At 46.8% G+C, this 27,168-nt stretch overlaps 1 protein-coding gene and 1 non-coding gene across 2 annotated transcripts in view; both read right to left on the reverse strand.

Moving 5' to 3' along the window:
• Positions 1-27,168, reverse strand: part of LOC135367477 (gastric triacylglycerol lipase-like) — a 135,086-nt gene that overhangs the window by 75,414 nt on the left and 32,504 nt on the right. The window lies entirely within an intron of this gene.
• Trnak-cuu (transfer RNA lysine (anticodon CUU)) lies at positions 11,040-11,112 on the reverse strand. The gene has a single exon. It is a non-coding gene; the product is annotated as a tRNA-Lys (tRNA).

The raw sequence follows: 27,168 nt of genomic DNA on the forward strand, positions 1-27,168 counted from the left end.
CAATTTGACGGCCTTTCAGAACTCTGTTGGTATCCCTTCTGGGACTTTTCTGACTGTTTTGCAAACTTACCTGGAGTCTACGGTTGTAACCTGGGATAACGTGCCATGTATACAATCTAATGGTGTATGCATTGGATCGTCTGTTGTGCCGATCTTGGCTGAGATTTATCTTAATGCTCTTGGGAATGCTATTCGATCTTTCTGTAACTCTCAGTGGGTAGACAACACCATATACGTTTGCCGGTATGTTGACGACATTATTGTTTTGTATAATCATCCATCCTTGTCACCTGTCACGGTTGCCGATGCTATTATGTCTCTCGCGCCAGAGTTAAAATTTTCTGTCGAGTACCCTTCCTGCAATAAGTTGAAATATCTTGACCTTACATTTGTGTCTCATCTGCTCTATGCTGACAGTATGGTAACGATGCTAACAAACCCATCCTCCCACGTTCTAGTTCACATTCAAAGTTGGTTAAGTTTGGGATCATTTCAAGCCTTCTAAATGCTGCTTCGTCAAAAAGTTGTCTTCATTGTGTTTCGTCAAGTATCTCACGACAGGTTAACAGACTTGTTCAAGCAGGTTATGACATGCAGTTGATTGCCTCCAGGGCTCTTATTCTCTTACGCAAGCTTCATGTTCGGCAAGACACCAACCATGAGAATGCCAATTCATCTTCCGACAAATTAGTTGTCATACCGTATTATCATTCTGTCTCCCATAACATTTTATCTGTTGCGAGAGATTTTCGGTTGAAAGTGTTTTTTTCTAATGCTTTCAGGTTGAGTAGATTGACTCCATTCAATGTCGTGCCAAAAGTTGCAATGTAAAGCATAAATCTGCGATTGTATCATGCACATGTGCTGTTGTTTATTCTATTCCTTTAAGTTGTGGTTTTTGTTATGTGGGGCAGACTGGACGTTGTTTAAATGACCGCCTTCGAGAACACCAGTTGAACTTAAAAAAGAGCCATATCTCTAGTGAGCTAGTTGAACATCTTCGGCAATGCAGAAACTGTGAGCCCATTTTTAACGATACCGTGGTTGTGTCTAGGGAAAGGGATAAGTGGAAAAGACTTTTGAAAGAGACGGTGGCGATAACGCAACGCGGGAACAGTGTAAATAGGCCATCCTTTATCCCTCTCCCTCCCCTCCGGGAGTTGTTAGGTATTTAGGAGGTTTGTGTGTTGTTAAATCATTACTGTGTCTGAGAACTCTTGTGCTTGTCTTCGTGTGCCGTGTCTCTCGGTTATTCGTTCCTTCCATCATGGCTAGCTGCTCCTGTAATCGAAACAAACGAAAACGAAACCGAACCTGGTTCTACGAACGCATAAGCGATGCGAACGAGTGGCTAACAACACTGGAAGACAGCTCAGGGTGGGGTAGATGATGACGATTTGTTTCTTTGTTTGTTTGTTTTTTGGCGCAAAAGCTACTGCCACAAAAGCTACAAAAGGTGGCAGACGTGCCCTGAACGTCTCTGTATGATGTTCCTTTCTTTAATTAAAGTTAGTAATCCCTAATCGGCCATTCTCTGCCATTCTGTCTCAGAGGTAAGCTAACACTTCATTCTGTCTACGATGGCTTCTTGTTCTGCAGGTTTGTCCGGGTAACAGTGTCCATGTGCCAGAGAACCGGGGCCAATCGAACAGACTTGCTCTCGGCGGAGCAACAGAACTTACTCCGGAAGCGCTCCAAATCTGCCACTAGAATTCAACATCAGTGGACAAGCAAATGATTCCATTTACAGGAAGGACTAGCCTTCGTCAATATGTTCGTGGAAAGCCACGTCCTGTTGTCCTTAAGAACTTTGTGACTACAACTTCAGATGATGTGGTGATGGATTTTGAGATTTACCACAGGAAGACGACTCCCATTGGCCGACACATCACTTGGGCTCGGCCCAAACGTCGTTTTGAGACTTGTCAACTCAATCCCCCGTGGCTCCTTTGTTTTTTTTCGACAGGTACTTCACCACACTGCCACTCCTTGAAAACCTCACAGAAATAGGATTGGAAGGCACAGGGACCATCATGACGAACAGGATAAAAAATGCAGAGCTCAGGAGCGACAATCAGTACAAACAGGGCGAATTTGAAGAATATTGTAGCTCTGATGGAAAGATTGTGATTGTAAAATGGAGGGATATCAAGTGCGTGATACTTGCTTCAACATGTATTGGAGGCCAGCCCACTGATAATGTTCAGTGATGGAGCAAGATTGAAAAAAAGTACACTGATATTCCATCACCCGCTGTTGTGTGCAGCTACTATAGTTGCATGGGCGGAGTGGATATATGTGATCAACTAATTGAGTGCTACAGAACTTCACTCAAAACAAGAAAATTGACATTGAAGGTTGCCCTGCATCTGTTAGACTTGGCTATTGTCAATGCCTGGCTGACGTACAGAAATGACAGCAGGTAAAACAGCATGAAGTTCTTGAGCCTGCTCAATTTCAAGCTGAGCATCGGAAAAGCCCTGACAGCTGTTCTCAAGAAAAAAAAGGGTGCCCTTGCAGGACAATGAAAACGTCCCAAGCCCTTACAAGCCTGCAAAAGTACCATGCGTAGACAAGCGCTTGGACGGATTTGACCACTGGCCTGTGGCTGATGACATACCGAGCGCACGGGTTTGCAGACTGGAAGTTTGCAAGGGAAGAACTCATACAAGCTGTGAGAAATGCAATGTGTACCTCTGTTTGTCAAAAGAAAGCAACTGCTTTAAGATTTTTCATACCAATAAATGAGTGTTATTTGCTCGTGATTACGCCCAACCAACACAAATGTGTGGGAAGGAGTTGCCTCAGGACAGAAGCCGCCGATATTTCGAACAGAGACTGTTCTTCTTCTGGGCACCGTCCTCATCATTGGCATGGTATTTAAAGGGTTAGGTGTGAAGTGTTTAAAGGTTCATGCGAATTGTGGGTCAACAGCCCGGAGGGAAGAAAGGTTCCGTACGGGGTTTTACGGCCGGAGTGAATGGCTGGCAAATGTGTGGGTGGTGTAATTAGCACATCATTAAATCAAGGTGATATATTTTGCTTTTTTGGTGTTCCCCTATATCCATACTTTGATTTATTGCTGGAAATTATGGAAAATATTAATCGAATTCATTGCGGGCATCAAAGGGTTATGTTGCAAATTGCAGAACAATGATTTTGAGTTTGGAAATTTTGTTCTCAGTGCACTCTCTGTTGGTGGAGATCAGTCAAACAAGAAGCGAAACTTCTCAGTGTGCAAAGTGCACCAATGCAGGTAGAGTGCTGCTTCTGTCTGTGTGCCATATGGGCAACAAAGAGAAATCAGTCTTAAGACTCTCTCTCAAACCGGGCTCTCACGCCGAGAAAACTGGCAGCCGTAAAAAGTAAGACTGCTTTCTGCACTATTCTGCGGATGTGCAAGCATTAAACAAGTATGTAGGCATACCTCGTGCTATTAGACCATTCTTCATAAAGAATATGCAAAGAGGTCATCTGATTTAGAACACACAAACAATAAATTTTGATGTGTCTGTTTACTACTTGTTTTGAAAGGCCAGTTTTGTGAGGGACCGAAGGACGCTGTGGAATCATGAAATCGAGATTTCAGACATCCGTGTCGCAAGCAGTATGTTCTGTGGTTGGTGTATCCCAGGGCCAATGTTGCATGCATTCCAAAGCTAACTGCAAGTGAAGTAGATCAGCAGTAGGCTTCCCTCCCTCACATCTGCCATTAGCAGATGTGAGTGCAAACATGAGAGTGAGAAGGTACTGAATGCTGCACGTGATGTAGAATACTCTCATACCCTTTCCTCCATGTGTGGCTGTAGTGCTCGTCATGCAGCCTGCGGTCACTTCATTGCCACCAAAAAGCATTTGCCACAGCATGCATACAACGCACTTTGCATGATTTGCGCGTGCAGCTTGTGAGGTCCGATTGTATCACATGCCACCAGATGGCAAAACTGTGCGGCAGACGGAGTAGGGGGGCGTGCCCGCGCCAGGAGATAAAAGCGCGGCGATAGCAGGCCCCCACATGTGCCGTAGAGCCCATGGATTGAGGAAATTCACACAACCCTGGGCACGCAACCAATCAAATCATCAGGGTTTGCACCCCACGTGACATAGAATTGACCAATCAGTGATACGTTGATTTGGATTGTTCTACGGTCACCGTTCGTCTATATCCTGGCTACACTGCTGACTTTTTTGGCTGCTCTTGGGGCTTCGTGTCGGCGTTCGTTCCTTGTATGTACATACGCCTGTAAATATGCTTGTAAATATGCCTGTAAATATGCGTGTAACCTCTTAATTTAAGTAATTTAAGTAAGGCCCTTCAACATGGAACAGTTGGTAACGGTAAGACGCCATGCCACTGTATACTGCAAGGCAGAAGGATGTACGTCGACAAACCTCAACAGCGACCATTCATTCTTCAGGTTTCCCGACGACGACAGGTATGCACGCACTTGCTCTATTTGGTTATCTTTGACCATCGGAGTAGTGCTACCCTCCGTTATCTTCACTGTTAGCACGTTAACTTTGTACCCAAAAGGATGGGCCCGAGTGAATGATTGGAACTAGACGACTCAAATTGAGATACAGTAGAAGCTTCGTTTGTTCCTTCCGTGCCGATAAGTTGTCACGTCGGCGAGTAGTTGATTTCGTATCGTACGCTTATGCAGGAAGGCGGCATGGATAGCCTTTGCTGGACGCCCCGAGCTCACCAATCTCCGACCTGCGCAGCTGAGAAACCTGAGGCTGTGTGCCCTGCACTTTGCGCCTGACTGCTTCAAGAACAAACAAAAAACAAAGCTGAAGCGGTCAGCCATACCCAGTCTATCAACGAAGGGTACTCCAGTGCAGCCAGGTGAGGGACAATTCCATGTCAAGTGAAAAGTAAACAGTGAACTAGGAAGAGCAGCTTGGTCAGTCATAAACATCTCAAGGCTTCCATTGCCCTAACTGTAAGCCCCAAGTTTACTGTCCAGCGATACTCATACTTGTATACTCGCCAATTTCAGGAGTTGTACGTGCGGGAGACGCTGCAGACGTATTTGGTGAACCCAGCACATCGGGTATCGTGTTTTCTCCTGCCAGCTGTGGAAGTTCAGAAGACAGACAGGCCCTACCACATCTTCCAGCGACACGACTACAGAGTGCACCTGTCACTGCCACTGAAGACCTTAGTGGCAAGTCACTTCTGAAGAAAATCAGTCAATTCCTCTGCTGTACACATCCCAGAATGTGGGAGGTTAATACTCATGTCTTCTGACGTAGATCTTTGGGCTTTCCTTTTGCTTCCTTAGAAGGGAGTTGGAGAAGTGGTCAGTTGGTATGAAAGCAGTGCATCATCTGTTGCTTCTTTTTGCAGAGGCTCTCTCTGGCTGCTCAGACCGTACTGCAGGTTCTCCGTCTGCAGCGCCTGGACGTGATATCCCCTTCCCCCAGCAGCAGGCAGCGCGTGGCAGTAAGTTCGTCTTGCGTTCTGTCAATCTTTACTTCCAGCACATACAAAGTTGCCTGATAGGTTGTCAGAGGTATGGAGCATCGCATCTGTTGTTGGCGTCAACACTGCACCACAGAATTAGTTATAATGAAAGGAATTGTTCATTATTGTTTTTGTGTCTCAAGCTGACGAATAGCCTGTGTCACCATTAATAAAATTACGCATTACATGCTCACATTGGCATACTTGCTGCCTTCAGGCACCATGCCCAGCACCAGTGGCTCAGTCTCACCGGGCACAAGCACTGCTGACTCCCCAGACGTTTCGTGGGAAGACCCTCCTCCGCCTATTACTTCCCTCCTTGACCCCCGCTGTAAGTTATACCAGAGAAATGTCGAGTATTCTGATTTAGAGGTTTACGTTTGTGTGACTTTCCCCTTCCTCTGACTCGTTGCTATGTTGCTTACTTTCTGCAGAACAATACATATTTTTAGTAAGTATATCAATATGGTGTAGGTGGTGTACTTGATGCATAACGAGTAGCATTGATTTACCCTGTGCTTGATAGGCAAGTTTCATTTGTCAGACATATTGGGCTGTTTATAATTGCCTTTGTTTTTATAGGTATTTTTGTGGACTCAGTCGCTCCAACCTCCACACCTGGACGTCCACATCAAGACAGGACAGCAGGAACAGCCTCCCTCATTCGGAAATTGCAGATGCGAAACGCCAACCTCAGGAGGTCCCTCTTTAAGCGTAGATCACCGTTTCGCTTCGGTGGGTTGTCAAGGAGTGAGGTGGTTCAGGGTGCGTCACAATACCTGTCAAAGGGGGCTCTTGACATATTCCGCACCCAGCTGTACCTGCAGCCCTTGAACAAGTTTGGGCGTAGGTGGCCACGACAATTCAGGGGGGTGGCACTTAACTTGCACTTCAAGAGCCCTCAGGCATACCGCTTCATGGGCAAAATTCTGGCTTTGCCATCAGAGAGTTCCCTCAGGAATTGGCTAAAAGAAATTAACATGGAGCCTGGAGTCCTGCCTACAGTCCTTGATGGACTGAAGGAAAGATTCGTAGGGCTACCTCCAAAAGACAGAGTATGTGCACTGATATTTGACGAAATGTCTCTGAAGGAGCATTTGCAGACACAGGAAAGGAGAGGAACCCTCAGATGGCAAATTCAGCATTGCTTGTTGTGCTCTCGGGGATATCAAGATCCTGGGTCCAACCCTTGTCTTACCTCTTTTCGAAGTCAACTGTGTCAGCAGATACACTTAATGACTTGATTCAAGAGCTTATTCGGCAGCTTCAGACAATGGATATCATTGTGAAAGTGGTTGTATGCGACCAGGGTGCCAGCAACATTGCATTGTCAAGAAAGCTTGAGATTTCCCCATCAAAGCCATATTTCACAGTTAATGGCTCCAAAGTATACTTTGTTTTTGACCCACCTCACCTGATGAAAACTACACGGAACCTCCTGTTGAAGCATGATCTTCAGATTGGAGGTTGTCAACAGAGAGTTCAGTGGTGTTTCATCAAGGAGTTGTATGAATCAGACTACCCATTAACAACTCGATGGGTACCCAAATTAACATACAACCACATTCAGCCTTCACCCTTTAGTCGTATGAAGGTTAAACTTGCAGTGCAAGTGCTAAGCGACCGAGTTTCCACTGGGATCGCTACCCTGATTGGCATGGGGCGTATGCATCCAGCAGGCATTGCGACCTCGGAATTCCTCCTGAAGATGGATGTGCTGTTTGATTGTTTGAACAGCTCATCTGTCGAACGACGTGACGACAAAAAGATGCGATATGCTATGCAGGAATCCACCAAGCATCAGGAGTTACTCGAGTCCACTGTCCAATGGATTGCACAGTGGAAGTTCGTCAGTGATAGGCAACCTCCTACTGTAAGGGGATGGCAAATCACAATTCGCTCAGTGCTTGCATTGTGGGAAGACCTTCACCAAAATTTTGGTTTTGAATATCTGCTGACACGGAGGCTTAACCAGGACCCCCTGGAGAATATGTTTGGGCAATTCCGGCAGATGCACGGGTGCAACGAGACGCCCAACGCGTTTCAGTTCGTTGCAGGCCTCAAGCACACCCTTGTGGGGAGACTCTCGAATCTTCCCAGGAGAGGGAATTGCGAGGCTGATACGACTGAACTCCTGAAAGAACTTCTGCGTATGCCGGTTTCCTCAGCTGCAAACATTCCCTCTGAACCATCTGGCTCACAGCAATTGTCTGCAGCTGATGAAAAAGAGCTTGAACATGTGATGCATGCTGTGCAAGAGCCACCTGATATTGTGGAGGCTAATGCACAGTATGCATACGCGGGGGAAATGGTACACTCCTTTTTAAAGAAATCTAAGTGCACTGAGTGCCCAAACTTGTTGAAGGATGTAGGTGAGGGACTCCAAAGAGCTGAGGGGTTGCTTGCATACTTGCAAAGCGATTCTGAGGCTTCTGGTAGTTTCTCTTGTATGCCATCAGACTCCCTGTTCCAGTGTGTGTCCAAGGCACAGAGACTTGTGCAAGAAGAACTTAAAATTGCTGCACAGAGGAAAAGAATAAGGCAACATATCTTGGACACTTTGATGAGCCAGACAGAGGGTCCCTTTTGTAGCATCACGTGTCAGGCTAGGTTTATGTTAATGCTTACTTTGAGCGGAATATATCAATACTTACGGCAAAGAAACAGGGAAGTGGGAGAAAATGCACGCAAGCGAGCTGAGGACAGGAAGCGCAAAAAGCTTGCACCGTCGTGATAACTGTCTGAGCTTCAGGCAGGACACGGACAGAAATGAACAACACAGGTCACTCCAGCTGTTCTGTTCATTTCTGTCCATATCCTGCCTGAAGCTCAGGTTTCATTCTCTTGAATTTTTTTCACAAGCTCACCTCCGTCATTGTCTCAAGCATCATCGTCTTCACTCACAACTTTTTTCATTTTTGTTTTCGAATGTTCTGGGTCTAGATATTCAACTTTTTGCTATCCCGTAATGCTTGCCAAGTGCTCGGTTGAGTGTGCAATGTTTGGAAAAGAGCTATACCGGTCGTTACGTGCAGTTCAAGAATGGCCCCAGATCTTAATGAACAATGCTGTTAATTAACATGTTCTTAGTGAGCAATCGAAGCATAACTGAAGCAGTAACTTAATAAGGAGAAGTGGTTGCTCAGTGCATGGTAAATGATGCACTAAACACATCATTTGTTTATTGATTTCATTGACAAAAGAAGCTCAGCTCAGAATTGATGCTGAATTGTGCGAAAGTAAGTGTCGTCGGACACATTTTATTGCATGCCCAGGGTCTGGACAGTCTCCTCTGAAGTAACCTGTTTCCAGCCGCTTTTCCTGACACTTCCCTGTTTTTGGTCGTTTTGCACCATTTGACGTGTAGGATTTGTGTGAATCTTGTACTACCTCATTGCTTGCCAAGGTGGCAGGACTTGCACGTACACAGTTTTGTAATCTCGTTGCTGAGACACTCAGTAACCACAGTGTTTGACATGTCCCGTGTACATGAAATTACTCATGCTATACCTTGATGATATGCCAGCAGCATATGCAGTCTTGCACATCGCTCATCCCTCGCTGTTGAACACTTAACAAATTTGAGCTGTACACGTGTATGGCTTATAAATCTCATTGTACTACTTCTAGTCAGGTTCTAGTCAAGTTTCTCTTTTTGTTGTCACAGATTATACCTTTGATACTCCTATATGCTCACCCCACCACAGCTGTGGAAGTTCATTGACATCTGATGCAACTGTTAATGTTTCTGCAACTGTTATAGCGTGTTCCACATGCACTGTTGTATATGTTACACTAATCTTGCATTCAGCATCTAGCATAATCTTGTATATAGCGCGATATTTGCACGGCAGGACCAAGAGTCTGCCTTCTAGTCACAATTGCACGCACATATATGTACGTATCAAGTAAAACAATCTGCACACCTATTTCTGTATATAACAAGTAATGTGCTGTATGTATTTTATACCAGCCGTTCATACACACTGACCTCCATTGTCTAAGCTGTAGACAGTAAGTTATTACTTTGTTATGTGCATCCTTTCCACCTTGTGCATACGTTCTGTTCTGTGTCTCCTGCCACCTCCTGATATTCTTTGTCTAATGTGGGCCTTTCTTCACTTTTTTAATAGTAAATAACTTGTGTTTACAAACATTAAACTTGTTGGTGCTTCCGAGTCCTTATGTGAAGTTACTTTTTCCATTTCTAAACACAAACTTCTCACCACTAACACTTTGACTGGCAAGCAGAAATGTCCATCACATGCTCCATGGTATACAAGGTGCCTGTTTCTAATGGAAACAGTAAAAAAAAGTGGCTGTGTTTTCGCGGCCTTTGTGTTCCAGACAGGCAGTACCTTTTATGTGGCTCCTGTTACTAACACTACCATAAGAATGAGTGGTTTATACAGAAAGTCGGAGCTGGGTTGTGTCGCGAAAAACTGGGAGGGGGTCATAATTCATCATGGGTCAGAAAGAACGTAATTAAGGCGTTGTTGAGCCGCAAGACCCCCGCAGAGGGGGCAAGATGAAAAATTTGGGAGGCTGTGAGCAAAATTTTAAGGGATGTAGGGGGGTCTGCATAAATCACTGACAAGAATGGCGAACAGCGCCAGCGTACTGGCGAAGATTTTAACGTACGGTTTATGAAGAGTTTTGTTTTGCCCATAAAAACACACATTTTCTGAATCACTCTTAAATTCTTCATAGATGACACAATATGCTATCGATCCATAACTTAAAAACCCGAGACTAGGGGACAAAAAAACGACAAACACAAACAAGGTCTAAAAAAAATGCTATCGATTCATGATCCCTCAACAACAACATATATCCCTCAGAATTCTACGTAACTGCCCCAGCGCGAATATGCCCGTCAGGATGGTACGTTATAACACTGTAGCACTGTAGTAGAGGACTCTAAATCTAGCAATTCTTACTCGCGCTTGTACTGTTCACTCTCAGGAGCCTTTTTCATTTCGTTTCCTACTTTTTCATTTCAACATGTATCCAAAGAGTGTACTGTTGCCGTGAAAACTTTATTTGTTCGTGCACTTCTCTGTACATTCGTTGATTATTGTTCCGTCAAATAAAACGCTGTTTCGCTGGAAGCTTGCTCTTGTCTCTTTCAGTCTGCTACTACGAATCATCTTACGAATAGTGAACGCTAATAAGCAGCCGCCAAGCCCCAAAGGTAGCCAAAATCCAGCAATGTAGCCAGATCAAGCACAAATGGTGGACCGAGAACAATCCAAATCAACGTATCACTGATTGGTCAATTCTATGTCACGTGGGGTGCAAACCCTGATGATTTGATTGGTTGCGTGCCCAGGGTTGTGTGAATTTCCTCAATCCATGGGCTCTATGGCACCTGTGGGGGCCTGGCGATAGGAGATACGGGGGTTGTGACTGAAGGAGTATCGGCGGCTGCCGGGTGTTTTCTGTGCGAGCGGTATGTAATAAATCCTTGCTTGTTGTTTGAACCTTTTCGTTTGCTGTGTCTTCCTTGGCGACGGAACGGACGGACTGACGCCCCGAGGTTGTGGAAACACCGGGTTTCCACAACTGGCGCCCAACGTGGGGCTCGAACCCACGACCCCGAGATTAAGAGTCTCGTGCTCTACCGACTGAGCTAGCCGGGCCACTTAACCGGTTGTTGCGCAACGATACACCCTGGCACTGGGGAGAGGAGCACGAACGATCATTTAGAGCTGTTTCTCACGCAATCGCTAATACGGCCAGGCTATATTTGCCTGACCTGAACAAACCGTTTGTAGTGCAAACAGATGCTAGTGATTATGGTGTTGGCGCAGTTCTCTTGCAGGAGCATGACGCTATTCTCTGTCCAGTGGCTTTTGCAAGTCACACGCTGAATCCCGCAGAACGGAATTACTCCGTCACGGAAAAGGAATGCTTGGCGATCATCTTTGCTCTCAGGAAGTTTGATCTGTACCTGGACGGCACCACTTTCACCGTCCAGACTGACCACCAGGCACTTTCTTGGCTGCAGCGGCTCCACAACCCATCTGGACGTCTTGCCAGGTGGGCCCTGACGCTACAAGGCTACTCCTTCAACGTGGAGTACAGGCGGGGCTCGACGAACGTGGTAGCAGACGCGCTTTCCCGTGCGCCTCTACCGGAGGGGGGAGAGGAAGGCACCGAGGCGCCTTCCCAGCTCCTGGCAGCAGCACAAGTGGCACGAGACGTATCTTCGTCTTGGGGCACGGTCGTGAGCAGAGAGCAGCTCCTAGACGCTCAGAGAGCGGACGGCCTTTGTCAGCGGGTGTCTCAATGGTTAGCTGAGCAGGACTCGGCAGGCACCGGAACGACTGACGGACGGCACGACTCCTATCTGCTGGGCGAGGATGGCATCCTGTTCAGATACATACCCCAGGCGGATGACGATGACGGCTCATCCCCATTCAGAGTCGTGGTGCCACGGAAGTTGCGAAAGTCTTTCATACGTTACTTTCATGATTCGGCCTTGACAGGTCACAGCAGTGGCAGGAAAACTTATGAAAAGTTATGTCGTGTTGCGACATTGCCAGGAATGAGGCAGGATGTAACAAAGTATGTTCGTACTTGTCCCGTATGCCAGAGAGCAAAACCTCGTGGTGGTTTACCCCCTGGGCGCTTACAGCCTATTGAGAGTAATAGGCCCTGGCAGATAGTTGCTTGTGCTGTGATGGGACCGTTTCCACGTAGTCCTAGAGGTAACCAGTATTTGTTTGTGGTTACTGATCATTTCACGAAATGGGTTGAACTGTTTCCTCTCAGGACGCTGACTTCCCAGAGAGTGTGGGAAAGACTACTCGACACCTTTTGCAGGTTCGGGTTTCTTGCTCAGCTCATCACAGATAACGCTACCTACTTTACAAGTAAGGTGTTCTCAGATTCTTGCGCTGTCTTAGGCATTCGGCACAAGAAGACTTCCCCATATCACCATCAGGCTAACATTACCGAACGTGTTAATCGGAACCTGAAAATGATGTTGGTTGCTTTTACTAGTCAGCACCACCGTGATTGGGATCTTCGCCTGGCTGAACTGGCGTTCGCTACACGGACAACAGTAAACAGATCTACAGGCTTCACCCCGGCGTTCCTGAACTTGGGACGAGAGGCCCCTTTTCCAGTGGAGAATGCTCTGGGCCTCCGGGATGGTGCTACCCGGCCTCCTTATTCAAGGTTCGCTGAGGAACTCCGGAGTCGACTGGACGATGCAGCTCGGACGGCTCGGGAGAATCTGGACGTCGCACGGTTGGACCAGGCTCGCCAGTACAATCGAGGGCGACGGGACCTCACCTACAGCGTCGGTGACCTCGTCCTTCGACGGACTCACCCACTAAGTGATGCGTCACGAGGCTTTACAGCTTCACTCGCAGATAGGTGGGATGGCCCCTTCGAGGTAAGTGCGTGCTCCTCCGGCCTCACTTACAGGCTTCGGCGCTGCGACACGGGCGAAGAAACTGGGGCAGTACACATCTCGGACCTGAAGACTTACCACCTCCGAGACCCCGAGAGTGAAGAAGCAGACGGTCAGCTTCCTCCTCAAGACCTGGACCAGGAGCCCGTTCCCGGACCCTCCAGTCGCTACAGTTTGCGTCCCCGCAGGGTGACGCACGTAGCTGCCACTATCCTAGTCGCTAAATCCTAGTGCTCTTGAATAGTTGGTTTTTTCCTTTATAGTTGAAGACTGTGAAACAGAAATCACACTAAGGAAAAAACCAACTATTCAAGAGCACTAGGATTTAGCGACTCTTCTGGGGGAGAGCCTTTTCAGGCCCTCACGGTTTGAAATACCTTTCTTACCGGATTCCCCTTTTCTTTCCTTGCAGACTAGGATGCCACCTCAACGTAAGAGGCCCGCGGGCCCTCGACCCTCAAGTGCCGGTCGATCTCCTGACACTCCCAGGCCACCAGCTGGAACCTCGACGGCCACCAGGCGATCCGTTGCAACGTGGACGGTCGTGTCGGATGGACGACCTATTGCCTGGGCTTCCCGGTCCCGTTGGACCGCCCAACCTCGGCCTCTACGCTCAGATGACCCCACGAGGGCTCCTCTGCCCTTCCGAGGGCTGCTGCTCACTGACCGCCACCTAAATGATCCACCCCTCCCGCTATCAGAAGAAGAAAGGCGCCTCCTGTGCCCGGTGTGTCGGGTACCGGAAATCCATCGACGGACCCACCGCCGGGGCACACTTCATCGGACTAGGGTCCAGACGGCCTCCCAGCCTCGGTACAACGACTTGTCAGCGGCTCTCGACACCATACGGAGGCTGTAACCGAAACTACTGAGGGACCCACCTCCGGCCCACCCAGTCCCTCAGGTCGAAGACGTCCTCCTGGACTTCGCCGATGACGAGGACTTGTAAACGTGATGGACATTTTGGGGTGGGGGAGTGTGAGGTCCGATTGTATCACATGCCACCAGATGGCAAAACTGTGCGGCAGACGGAGTAGGGGGGCGTGCCCGCGCCAGGAGATAAAAGCGCGGCGATAGGAGATACGGGGGTTGTGACTGAAGGAGTATCGGCGGCTGCCGGGTGTTTTCTGTGCGAGCGGTATGTAATAAATCCTTGCTTGTTGTTTGAACCTTTTCGTTTGCTGTGTCTTCCTTGGCGACGGAACGGACGGACTGACGCCCCGAGGTTGTGGAAACACCGGGTTTCCACAAGCTTTGAAACTTCCAACACACGCATTCTATTAAAGTGGACTAGAAAACTAAATTCAGCTGTGATGCGTGGCACTCATGGAAATGCAACATTTCGACCTGAACTATCATGCGCCTGCGGCTATTGTTTTGCCAAGGCTGCATTCTGAGATGTTCAACTATTCAGTGCTGTGTTTCCTATTGTGGCTTCCCCACAGACATTCCTACTACACTTGTTGAACGTCCTTGTCATTGATAGCTTCATAGTCGGGACACAGTCTGCACAAATGATGTTCAAGAAGCATGTTGGACCTCCTTGTTACTTAAACATTCTGACATTGCCCTTCCATCATGCTTCTGCAAACATCAGTAGAGGAACTTGCACTGTTCAGGAAATTTATTTCTTTGTGATAATTAATGTAACGTGATAATCTTCTTTCTACCATACCAGGGCATACCACAGGTATATCAAGCTGCACCCCAGTGAACAGGGTGCAAAACAGAGGAAGCAGCTTGCCAACAAATATATATACTCGGTGACATGATGAGAAAAAAGTAGACTAATACACCTTGCATCTGTCCCACACTTTGGTCTGTGTCACTTACTCATTGTTCCTGTGCATACATTGTTAAAAATATACAAACATCTATACGATGGAGCTAGCAGTACCTATGCGTTTCCAGTACTACATTGGTTCGGACAGCATTGCTTTCCAGTTCCAAAAATCAATTTACGATAAGTGACATATTGGAGACTAATATTGGATATCAAACGATATGCAATTGGCATATTGGAAGGCCTTATTGGAAGCAAACGATATGCGGTATATTGGTTCCAATTACCGTTAGCGTTATTGGAATCCAATTTTCATAATACGATATGCCAGTACAAATTGGATACCAATAATGTTATTTTCGATAGGGTTATGTTGAATGCATAGATTGATTGATTGATTATGTGTTTAATGTGTGTGTGTGTGTTGAATGCATAGTACCTGACATGTTTGTCTGTCTCTTTAAGTGTGATCCTTTGTCAATACGTACACAAAATGCATATTGTTTGCTAGCCGGTATTTACGTTGTATGTTCACACATTGTTTTACAGTTTTTTGTGCAGCACTGCCAAATAGTCCACCACACATCAACACATGTATGTACTGTAAATTCTTCCCTTAGATTGAATACGGATGAAACATTTACGTTGTGCAAAGTGATAAATTGCAGTTTCATTGCAGGCGAGCTGAATAGCAGGTCAGCCAGACAAGCTTTGTTTACAGGGCGTGGATCTAAACAACTACACTTGTATTGGGGTGCTGTACTTACTGAATACAGAATGCAGGTAAAAAATTCTTGTGTCAGCACATAAATCATAACAGTGGGCTCATCATAGTTGAGCACAGCAAAGCAGAGTTAAAGCAAAATGCCCAAAGCACTGTGGAGAAGGCTGCACTAACCCTAGCATACAATGACAGGCAGCAGGTGTTTTTCCGCTCCATCTGCTACAGTTGATGTTGCCGTCTCTCCTATAGTGTTTTGGACATTTAGCCTTAGCTCTGTGTTGCTGTGCTCAATCGATTTGAAATTTATTGTGATGAAACCTGACAATGAAACGTAAGCTCTGACACAACACTTTTCCTCCTGCATTGCGTATTTGGTGAGTACGTCGCCCTGAGGTGAGGATACTTTTATAGGTCCCCACGCTCTCCACGGTGTGTGCAGATAAACTTTACCCGCGTTTCCACAAAGGAAGCAACTTCCTGCTTATCTTACGGAAGTCCAGTTGAGCATGAAGACTCATTTGTAGGCTCCAAACCTGCACAAAAATCGTGAAGCTTATCTGTACACACCCATAGATTGCAGAGCACAGCACGTACAAATTAAACAGACTTCATTTATGCAACTAAATGCGATGTTTTCCACTATGACATGTTTCGCTCTGTGCATAATTTCATTATGGATTTTCCGTCTTAGATGCTCCAGATTGGGAGCTAGAAAGTGGAAATGCTCTGTCCTCAGAGAGGCTCAGTGACGCGATGGAACCTGAAAACCCAGAGGAACTTATTGAGAACTCCACTGGTGAGCTGCAGCTTCTTTTAGTGGAATGTGTTAAAATTCTGTTCGCTACTTCACATGTTCATGTCTGTATCTCTAGCTGATGCCTCCGGACCACCATGTAGAAATGATGCTGCAAGCACTCGACAACCAAGAAACGAGAAAACTGTGCAGCGAAGTAAGGCTATTTTACATGGTACTTTTTTTTATACACATGTGAAATTGTAGTCCTCTCTTGCTAGGGTAGTTTCCCTGTTTGTTGGTTCGTTGTGTGCTCACAGTGGAAGCAGCTGCTTGCATAAAATAGAACTTTTGCATAGTTGCACACTTTTACGTCTTTCCTGTGTTGTTACGTTCTTCTCGTTGCAGGTGAAATAGGGGGGGCAAACCGAAATGCCTGCATCGGCAACATTGGGTGTACCACCATTCACCGAGACGTCAGATGGTCGTGTAGGTACTTTTGTTAAGGCAGTTGAGGTAAATATATTTGTACTGTTGCACAGAATTCTACACCCAAGACTAAGGTTTGTTTAAAGCAGGCTATCTGTCAGAAAATAATAGACTGTGTTTATTTTCATACAACTTTCGCTTCGTTACAAAAAAAAATTATCTAAGTTGACCTTGCAAAAATAGATTTTGTAAATTAAAGTATAAAATTGATAGGGTTACCTTTTTATGCTGTACACACAGGCTTTTTTTGTTGCACATTTATCCCTATTAACTTACAAAGAGGTATTTTAATCCCGTGACCCTATATGTTATGTGACTTCCTGTATAACTGCTGTATAAACATGTAAGTGGGACTTTCACATTTCTTTTTTGCATTACAGTACCATGTAAACAATGACAGCTGCGCTTCGTGCGATGAAGAACAGCAGGCCAACACTTGTAGTCAAAGATATGGCCCAGGCCCTCTGGGGGCAATGCTGTTCTTTGTGAGAGGAGCTACGAGGGCAGGGTGGCTCCTAAGGACAAGTGCAACCCTGGCATTAAGGAACCCAGGAAAGAGCTGACCCCAGCAAAGGTCAACCTAGTCACAGGGGAGCACTGCATTTTCTCCATGGGTCTCACCACGTTAATTTCACATTGGGGCAAGCTACGCCAGGTGGATGTGGCCTCAACAGTCGCCAACATTGGCACCATCCTGTCGGGGAAAATATAGGATGTTCGGAAGGCCGCTAAGCGGAATCTGTCTAGAGACATACAATAATAAAGACCTGATGCACCGTATATATCTGTGTCTTGCTTTTATTGCAAACCCATGAAGAAATGACACTCTCCTGTTTTAGCAACCGGAACCGCTTGCAACCGGGACCTGTTCACTAAACCACGTTGAAGTGGGACCACTTCGATATTTCCACCTGGGGGAGGTAAGCAGTGCTCCATCACTCTGTGTGAGAAATTTATGACAACCAAACAAAGAAGGTGTAAACAATCAGGATGGAATGCAGCCCTCACGAGGACGTCCCGTAGTGACAAACCCGGAACTGGGCCCTGTTAGACAGAACCCGTGCAGAACCTTGACGTTCGTGTTGTTTCATCATATCTGGAATATGCGTTTGCAGATACTTTTTAAGACACGTGTACGTATTGATAATTCAGCACATAGGCAAATCTCGGGGGATGAACGGCAGAAACATAAAATGAGAGCAGTAGCAATGAAGCTTTGGTCACTGTGGCACTTACCCTCTTATCCACTTACCCTCCAAGTAAGTTCAATTACTGGCCAGCATAAATACGCACGAACCACTGAAGTTGGCAAAGCGTGAGGTGAGGCCTTGAAAGTGACATCAACATTACATAAAGTGATCCAAGTCGATTAGTGTTGACGAGAATGCAGCTCCATGTGGTCGAATTATTTGTGGTCCTACCCTTCGGGATGTAATCATGTCGCCCGACAAGAAGCATCTGCAGCATGTTTTTATGCAGAGTTCTTGTTCCCTGCTTGCCGCACGAACTTTAGCTTTCGTGATTTCTGTAGAAAAAATTGCTGAATTGAAAGGACTGCTGCAGGACGGGACAGATACTAGGGCAGCATGGCTATCTCATGCCAACAGCGATGCACAGTTTGGATAAATATATATTCTTCTTTGCACTCGAATCTCTCTCGTTCCTGTCTCCTCTCTACTGACCTAGCTTATCGGAGAGACGAGTGGGGTAAAGGAGAGCGGGCCACGGCCAGTTACTACTTCTGTCGCCCGGGTTGGGCGGCCACTCGTGGGTGAGTTTGCAGTGGCAACACCAAGGCTGGACAGCCACATTCTATGTTGTGTGACCCCTTAATACCTCTGTTGTCCTGCATGGGCCGGAGGGCCACCTCAGAGCAAAATAACTGTTGCACTACCAAGGCTGGTCGGCCGTTTTGCTTGCAGCAAAGCTACTTTTGGCTGGATTGCAATACATTCTACTCTTCTGTACATTGCGCACAGGTAATGGCATCTACACCTAGTCGTGGGGACACAGACCCTCGAGAGATGGGGGAGTCCTTGGCGGCCACCGTGGCGACCCTGGCCAACCGACTACCTCCCCTTCCAGCCTAGGAGGTTACTATTGACCCCCATTCACAATTTGAGGATGAAGACAGTGACGGCGATGCACCGTCGACCTCGCCCCCTACATACACTTGCTCTCTAACCAGCTTTTGGAGGGCGGCGACCAGGTCGCTCCAGCGCAGGACGATCAGCTGGCTGGTCTGGCAGGTTTTGGCCCCCGTGAAGTCTCGCCAGCTATCATAGACTAAGTCCGGCCGACAGGAGGTTAAAGCGCTGATGAAAGGCCCTGCCCGACTTACCACGGCAGGGACTTCCATTCCTGGTGGTAGCTAACCTGAACATCGAGATGAGGTCTCTGGTGCAGGAACGAGTGACAGGAGCAGTTCGGTGCCCACCTGCCAGATGGCGATTCCGACAACGTTGGTCAGAGGCATCGGGCATTGGATGCCCGAGCCTCTGCCATCTCCTGAAGCCCTGTCCCGACCTGGAGTCCTCTCCACTTGAGGATTCATCCCAGGCCCAGGTCGAAAGATGGGTTGTGGCGGACCATCTCGCCGTGGCCCTGTCGCACCTCGGCCATCTTTTCTCTTCGATCAGCAACGAGAGAAAGAAAAAAGCCTTGACCCGGATTGTCCCGGACCTGCGCTCTCTCGTGACCAAGAATTACCAACCAGAGGACGAGGGGCTGCCCGGCTGTTCGGGCAGCAGTTCCTTGACCAAATCCGGACCCATAGTAAGACCAAGGTCTTGAAGCAGGCAAGGCATGGACCCTCCAGGAAGGCCTTAGAGGAGCCCGCAGCCAAACGGAGTAGGCCAACAATCAATGGCACCACCCCATTCCGCCGGCCCTTCCTTCCGTCTGCTGTGCCCTTTCCAGGGGGATTTCAGGGAGGGGCATCACGAGCCCCTACCCCTTGAGCAAGCATCCTGCGGTATCCAGGCTCCAAAAAGGAGTCTTTCATGTGCATCCCATGCGCCCAAGGTACTCTACCACTTGGTCCGTGGAAGCAGTAACTTCTTTCTTCTCTTCCCTAGGCATGAACGACACTCTTTCTCTGCAGCTCCTAACCTACAAGTTGACCATGCTTCTAGCCCTCTCTACCACCAGTTGTTCGGCAGACTTTCATTTGTTATCCACAAAGGGCAATAAATGCCAGGACACTGGCTGGCAGTTGTAGTGCTTGATGGGTTACGGAAAACTTCTTGGGTTTCAAGCGACAGGCCTTCACTTTTTATCCCTTCCCTCCCACAGGAGCCACTCCTCCATCTGATGCTTTGACTGCGGTCCTATATCGTGCGTACCCTACTCCAACGAAATGGTTGGCTTCAGCTCCTTTTGACAACACAGAAACCCTATAAGCCAGCCTCACGGGATACTATAGCACATTGGTTGAAACGGGTCCTTGAGTTAGCTGGCATTTACACCTCTATCTTCAAAGCACACTCCACTAGGTGTGCAGGAAACTCCGAGGCACAGGACAAGGGTGTTCTTGTAACATAAGCCCTCAAGGGAGCAAACTGGCCCTCGGACACTAATTAAATGCTTTTACTGGCGGCAGGTCCGCTCATGAACAAGCTTTGGGGCTCGTGTGTGCACAAGGCTTTGAACCAGCAGTTCAGAGGGTGACACTTACTATCAGGAGGACTGCCCACATCATGTGTGTTCACAAGACCCACCCTTGGAGTCCTTTGCATTACTGTATACTTTGTTTTGCAGGCTGTGGCTGAGAGTGGACTTCAAGCGCAACGAAGTACTGACAATAAATTTGATTGCGATTTTGTACTGACTGAGAATGAACTGATGCTGTGGGATCTGTCGATAGACGAGGACGATGAGTTGACGACGTGGGAAAAAGGCGACCTCGTGAGGAAGGACCTTAGCGCTCGCGCTTTCCTGAGGGAAGTGACCGACATCATCTTGCAGTACATACCCCACGAGCACGTTCGTGGTATTCAGAGAACCGCGACAGCTGACGCAAAACTGCACTTAGCTAAGCGCTCAGTCGTCCTCCTGTTTGATTTCGCGGAGAACTGGACTGCAGTCATCGCGCGAGCTGTGCAGGGCTACCACAGGAGGAATCAGCAGATATCCATGTTCACGTGCATTGCCACAACAAGCAAGGGGACATATTCGCCGTAGTGAGCGACGACACATCCCACAACAGCACCCACGCTTTAGCGGCGCTGGGACTCGTTGAAGAATGGCTGGAAGAAAATGTACCGCTATTCACTGAAGCCACATTCGTGTCAGACAGAGCGACCAGTCACTTCAAGAACCGCAGTTCTTGAAGTGACTGTAGTGACTTGAAGTGACCGAAATTTAGCCTTCCTTTCTGATTGTAAAACAAGTGCATCTCGTGTGTGTGTGTCAGTACGCCATGCATATGTACGGACACAGCTATTATGCAAAAGCAACTGTGTGGGGGATTTCTCCATATATAAGTCACTGATGACTTGAAAGACAGATTTGTGCGCTCACTAAAATAACTACCTCTTTTCAGGGTTTTTCATCACGTGGCTGACCAAGGGCAACATACCTGAGGAGGAAGCGTCAGCCAGGGCGCGATGTATTCGCAAGTTTCTCAGTGAGAAGTGCAATGATCTAAGGAAAGCATCAGCACAAAAATAAACACTTTCTTCTGTTGATACGATGTATGCATTACTTTACCTCACACTGTCTCATCACACTGATACTCTGGAACCCAGAAAAAGACAGAGTTCAGAGGCGTGCCGTCAGCCTGAGAGGTTGCTGCAGCCTGAGAGATCTCGGCCTGAAGGGTCCTTTCAACCTGGGAGGTACTCTCAGCCTGAAAGGTTCTCCCAGCCTGAGGGGTCCTTTAACACCTCAGGCCTGAAAGGTAGTTTTTGATAGGGCGCATACAGCTGGACGAATTTCAGCAAAAAAAGGATGTCACGAAATGGCTGTTTTCCGCGACAGGCCACTGCAAGAGTGCAGACAACAAAATTGGTGGATTGATAAAACATCTTGAATCCATGCACAACTTGCGGTTGTTGTCCACCGAGATAATCAGCTCGGCAACAGCAATGGCCGCTGTGTCGAGCGCAAAAATTGAGAGGACGAAGCTTTTGGTGCCGGAAAGCAGAAAGGCTCGAAGCCTTCTGTGCGCAAAAGATGAGCACGTGGGCAAGCCTTCGGTCAGCGACTGGAATCCAGTCTTGTTCACTTCTGGACAAAGAATGAGAACTCAAGCGGACAGGTTGCTGTCCAGATGGTGAGGGCAAGCGGACAGGTTGCTGTTCAGATGATGAGGACTGCCTGAGTCTGCATTCTAATCTGATACATGGTGATGCGCGGCGAGAGCTTGCCAACATTGGCAGAATTTCTTTAGGTGTGGCACAAAACTTATACATGTTGATCAATCAGTGTAAATAATGTAATAACGTGATCAGCAAAATGTTGTAAATAAGCTGTGGCTTATCTTCACTTTCATCGTCTATGGAGCTCGGTGATAGCTTTTATGCTGTCAACGGGCGTAGGGTGGCACTGTAACGCACAGAGTTGATCTATGTTCTTGTACAGTGTCCCTGTCAAGCAGACGTGCTGGTTTCAACGTCCTGGCTAAAAACATTCAGCATCTCACGAGCGCATACATATACATCATACGGGCGCATCTGCCTGCAGAATTTCAAAAAAATTCGGGGTGGGGATTTTAAGAAAAGCGCGCTTGCAAAACTCTTTTGACATGTTACATGTGGAAGAAGCCTCCATACGTCGCAGCAACCTGGTCTAGACAGGTAAGTTTAGCACCAAATTGTAGAGCTAAACCTGCCCAACATGCTGATACTTTTCTCTTTCTCCTAGCATGTATAGAAGCCCAGAAATAAAAGCAAGAATGAGTAATTTTTGTCACCTACACCAGCTTTGTACATTTTTACTTGCGAAATGTCAGAACACGAGTCAGAACTGAACACACAGGGTAGAACCCAGGAAGGTTGATGATGCGACAAAAACGAAAATCGCAGCCCTGACGGCGTTCGTTGGGGAGATATTCGACGTCAAAATCGCAACGTCGGAAAGTCCGTTGAAGCTGCCAAGTTCTCCACGAATATTTTCCTCTGGAACCACGGAGGCTAGAGAAAAAATACCTGCTGTTCTATGCTCAGCCTGGATCAGGCTATCACATATATTTTTGCAGTAAAAATCACTGACCCGACCACCTTGCCTCAGTTGAAATGGAATCACCCAGATACAAAAGGAAAGTTAGGTAGCAAGCGAGCTGGTCGTGACGATCCATGAATTGAAAACCCGAGACAAGGTAGAGGACGATAACAGGCAAACACAAACACGGCCTCAAACTCAGCTGCTGAGTTTGAGACCGTGTGTGTTTGTCTGTTATCGTCCCCACCTCGTCTCGGGTTTTCAAGTCATGGACCGAGATACACTGTGTGCACACACTGCGACATCCTGCATGTGTCACTGATTTGTTCCCCACTTACAAAGGCTGAGCAAGAAAGAAGCATCCTGATGGCTGCTTGATGTGTGATTTGTTTTCTTTTCTGTTGAGAATGTGTGCTGTCGCGGAATAAATGGTGCACTACCATGTAAAGGATACGTATGCTAGCAAGTCACTTTGGTACTTTTCACAAATTGTGAAACAGGAGCATAGTGGTAATCCAAATGTGACCACAAAAGACTGGAGGCAAGTGTGAGCAAGTGGTGTGCAAGATGCTTACGAGCAGATATTACATTACAAGCACGTATTCAGTTTACGCCTTCAGCCATAGCATGTACCCGTAGCACTGTCAAAGTAAGCAATGAGACCTGAGATACTTAAGCAAGGCACATACCGTATCTCAAAGTAGTAGCTGATAATATGGGGGTCCGATTAAAGTGTGATCATATCTAATCCATTCTAAGTATCAGAGCAGCATTCTACAGGAGGCTCAACAAGAGGTACCCAACACTGATGAGCACAGGGGAGCCTTGTGATGCGTGGCAACAGCTATCCCTGACGGAGAGTTGCGGCAGTCGTCGGACATGGAGGACGCCATGGTTCTCCAGCAGAAGACACAGCCACCTACGGTTGTGCTTGCTTCAACACTGGACCTCAACATCCTTCACCAATCAACAACACTGGGTGTGTGACAATACTTTTTAATACGGCCCCTCTAGGTTTGCCTAGTTCTACAGCATCCAAGGGTTTCTTCACGGGGAGGCAGTCCCACTTGTTGTGGTAATGTTACCATCAAGATCTGCAGCAAGGTATGCTGAACCCTTCAGCATGACCCAGGATGCCTCAAACTCGAGGTCTGGCACAGTTGGGGCCTGGAATGCGGCCACTTATGACTTTGGAACTGGAGCAATTGGATGCGTTGAGGCCATCTTCCGTGTGCAAGCTAAGGGTTGCCTGTTCCATATCATTCAATGCATCACCGGAAAGGTTGGAGAGCTGGGGTTACAGGTATGGCTTCATACATGTTCCTCCAGGTGTACGTGACAATGTACTCAATGTTCCGTCTGAATTTGCAAATCAGTACAAATGCACAGATTTTCCAAATATAGTCCTGCGATGGTACCAAATTGTTTAGTATGCTGCATAATTGTGAGTGTTTCACATGTTTAGGTCAGGTTAGAACACTGAAATAGTGCAGTAGTCCTGTCGCATGATTTAGAAATCTTCTTGCTGATAGGTGTTGTCAGCACTTGCTACACCAAGCTACAACAAGTCTTAGCGTTCAGCAGAAAGTCTGAAGAAAATCTATGGCTACCTTTGAAATGCTACGATGGCATGCATAACGAAATGCACCAAGCATATATGCAGGCAGCTGTGGCGCAATTAATGCCATTTCTCATGGCACTTTTCAAAGAGAATAAAAAAAAAACAAGGATACAATAGTAGGAGCATCCTGCTATAAGTACCAGTAGTACAAAAGAGAGCAATAGAAACAGGTCTCAAAATGTAGATCATCTATGGGAAGTATTTTGGCTCCTGAGCCGGAGTGCTTTCTTTGAACTAAAGCATCTTCCATGCAGAAGGTGCAAGTGTTCAGCAGGTCTGATATGCTTAAGCTATCACCTGTTCTATAGCACTAGATTTTGTTACCTCAACATTTACTACACCTTTTCATTTCTTTAAGAGACTTTGTACGGGGATGAAGAGAAGCCAACACTCAAGCAATGGGTGCGCAAAGGTAGTTGGCCTTGCTCTACTGCCACTGGAGTTGGTGGTGGTGCACTGGAACGACTGCCTCAAACACCAGAGTCTTGAATGCTGGCATTGGCCAGCACAAGGGCTACTTTGAGCACTAGTGGCTCTTCAGCAGAGGCCAAATCTTGCTGTGCAACTGCTATGCGGACACGGATGACCTGAGGACGACCAACCACGTGGAGGGCTGGCACAACTTTCTCAGGGCTAAGCTACGGTGTCAACCAAGAGTTGCACTAGGGAAGTTCATGGCAGACTACCAAAGGGTCATACATGATAGCACGTAGGTGAGCAACACTTGGTGCAAAAGGTTTTTGCACTCATCTCTATAGGACCCTGGGAGGAAGAGGGGTCAAAATTCGTCACAACTATGCCTCAAGCATTTCTTTTTTTAGCCATGTTTAGTCCTGTGGCTGTGACAGTACAGCACAGCGAAAGATAGTCTTCAAGGGTACAAATAAAGGTTGTAACTGAAGTACTATAACTCCCTTCACAAGTTTTATTTTATCAGGGAGTTCCTATAATTTGGAATCGGTTCAGCAAGAATAAGGGCCATAGTATGTTCTGCACTTGAGACATTGTAGTGAAAAATGATGATGATGATGATGATGATAATTAGGGTTTATTGGCGCAAAAGCTGCCAAGGCTATAGAGCGCCAAGCAATGGTATGTGCGATGGCAAAATTGTAGTGAAAAGGTATTTTGGATATAGCAGTGAGGGTCAGTGCTCTTGAGTGCAACAAACTGCTATGTCATATAGGAGTACAATTTCTGAACAAAGATAGTAAACTGAATTTCAATCAGAGGAAATGCAGACCTAACACTGAATAGATGAAACACGAGTGAAATCATGATATGGGAACGTGTGAATAAAACTGCTCTCAAAAGCTGCTTCTGGTGTCCGTACAAGGGTGCCAGCAGTGTCATACATGTAAGTAAGTCTTTCAATTGTGTATACCAAATGGGAGTGATTAATTAGTGGGAGTCATTAAATTAATATGTTTGGAAGCAAGTATTTATGCAGTCTGTACCATGCAAATGTACCTTTTCCTATTTGCTTCCTGAGCATATGTGTGTGTGTGTGTATTAACTGGTGAAAATGCCCATAAAATATCTTTTTGGAAAATTTATATAGTCTCATCTTGGTATCACGTGGTTATGGAAGTGAATATATCTCAACACAGCTTTGGTGTTTGTTTCCAAAGAACATAACATGTTTAACGAATGGATAGAGAGGGTTTTTACGTTATGGATAACATGTTTGTTCAGATTACAAAGTAGGACACTGACAGATAATCATGTGGAAAACTGGCCACCAGTGTTCACTAGCGAAGTGCTCTGTTGTCCTTTACCAGAAACAGAACAAATCAGCATTTCCATGTGTTGCAGGTGAGCATCCAGCAGCTCCAGCAAGGATAACCTCTTACCAGAACCCAGGCCAACTATCAAGCAAACAATGTGACCATTGCTGAGCTGAAGAGGAGACGGCAAGAATATACTGCAGGACACCTGGGCATGTTCCTGTGGAGCAACCTTTCCAAAATGCTAACGAACAGTTTGCACACAGAATTAACGCGTACCTGAGCAATGCGACACCACGACTGGGAGGAAACACATGAAAAGCGTAACAACAAGGCACTGTGTTTTGGGGTAGAGGCTGTTTGTACCCCCTCCCAAATTTGCATAATTATCGCTTAGGGTAAAATCCGAAAATGAACTTTGCAAAGTGCCAACTGAGCCCCGAATACGGGTACTGGAGAACACTAAGCATCGGACTTTCAGCACAGCAGTTCTGCATCTTATGTCAATCTAAAATAAGAGAAGCGTTTTTTTTTTTATATTTCCAACTGGAAAATCTACTCTTCCATCTGATGTCACCCGATTTCACCGTTTTATGGTTCCCGAGATGATGTTCCATTTTTTACCTTGTGGGGTCCTCCCTGATACCCTCTCGTAGGAGGCTACCGCCCCATATTGGCCTTGGGCGACCGCAAGTCCCCAAGGTCAAGGGAGGATCCCAGGAGGAGAAGGGACACGGGAGAAAAGGACAACGAGAGAGGAATCGGACTGTGACGGTCGATGTGTATGGTTGTGTGCGACCTTTTTGGCGGCAAGGATTAAACCATGTAAGTCACATCTCTTGTGTCCACGCCATTCTTGTTTGACAAAAGGGAACGGCTTTTGGCTGTTAGAGCACCCACGGTAGGGTTGGAGCTCACTGGGAGGCTTTAACCCATAGCCTCCCCCCCACCCCAACTTAAAAAAAAACAACATAAAACTCTGAAACACAGGGCCCTAGATACAAATGATATGCGACGGTGGTGGATTCAGCTTCAG

This window comes from Ornithodoros turicata, chromosome 8 (assembly GCF_037126465.1).
Source record: "Ornithodoros turicata isolate Travis chromosome 8, ASM3712646v1, whole genome shotgun sequence".
Lineage (NCBI taxonomy): Eukaryota > Metazoa > Arthropoda > Arachnida > Ixodida > Argasidae > Ornithodoros > Ornithodoros turicata.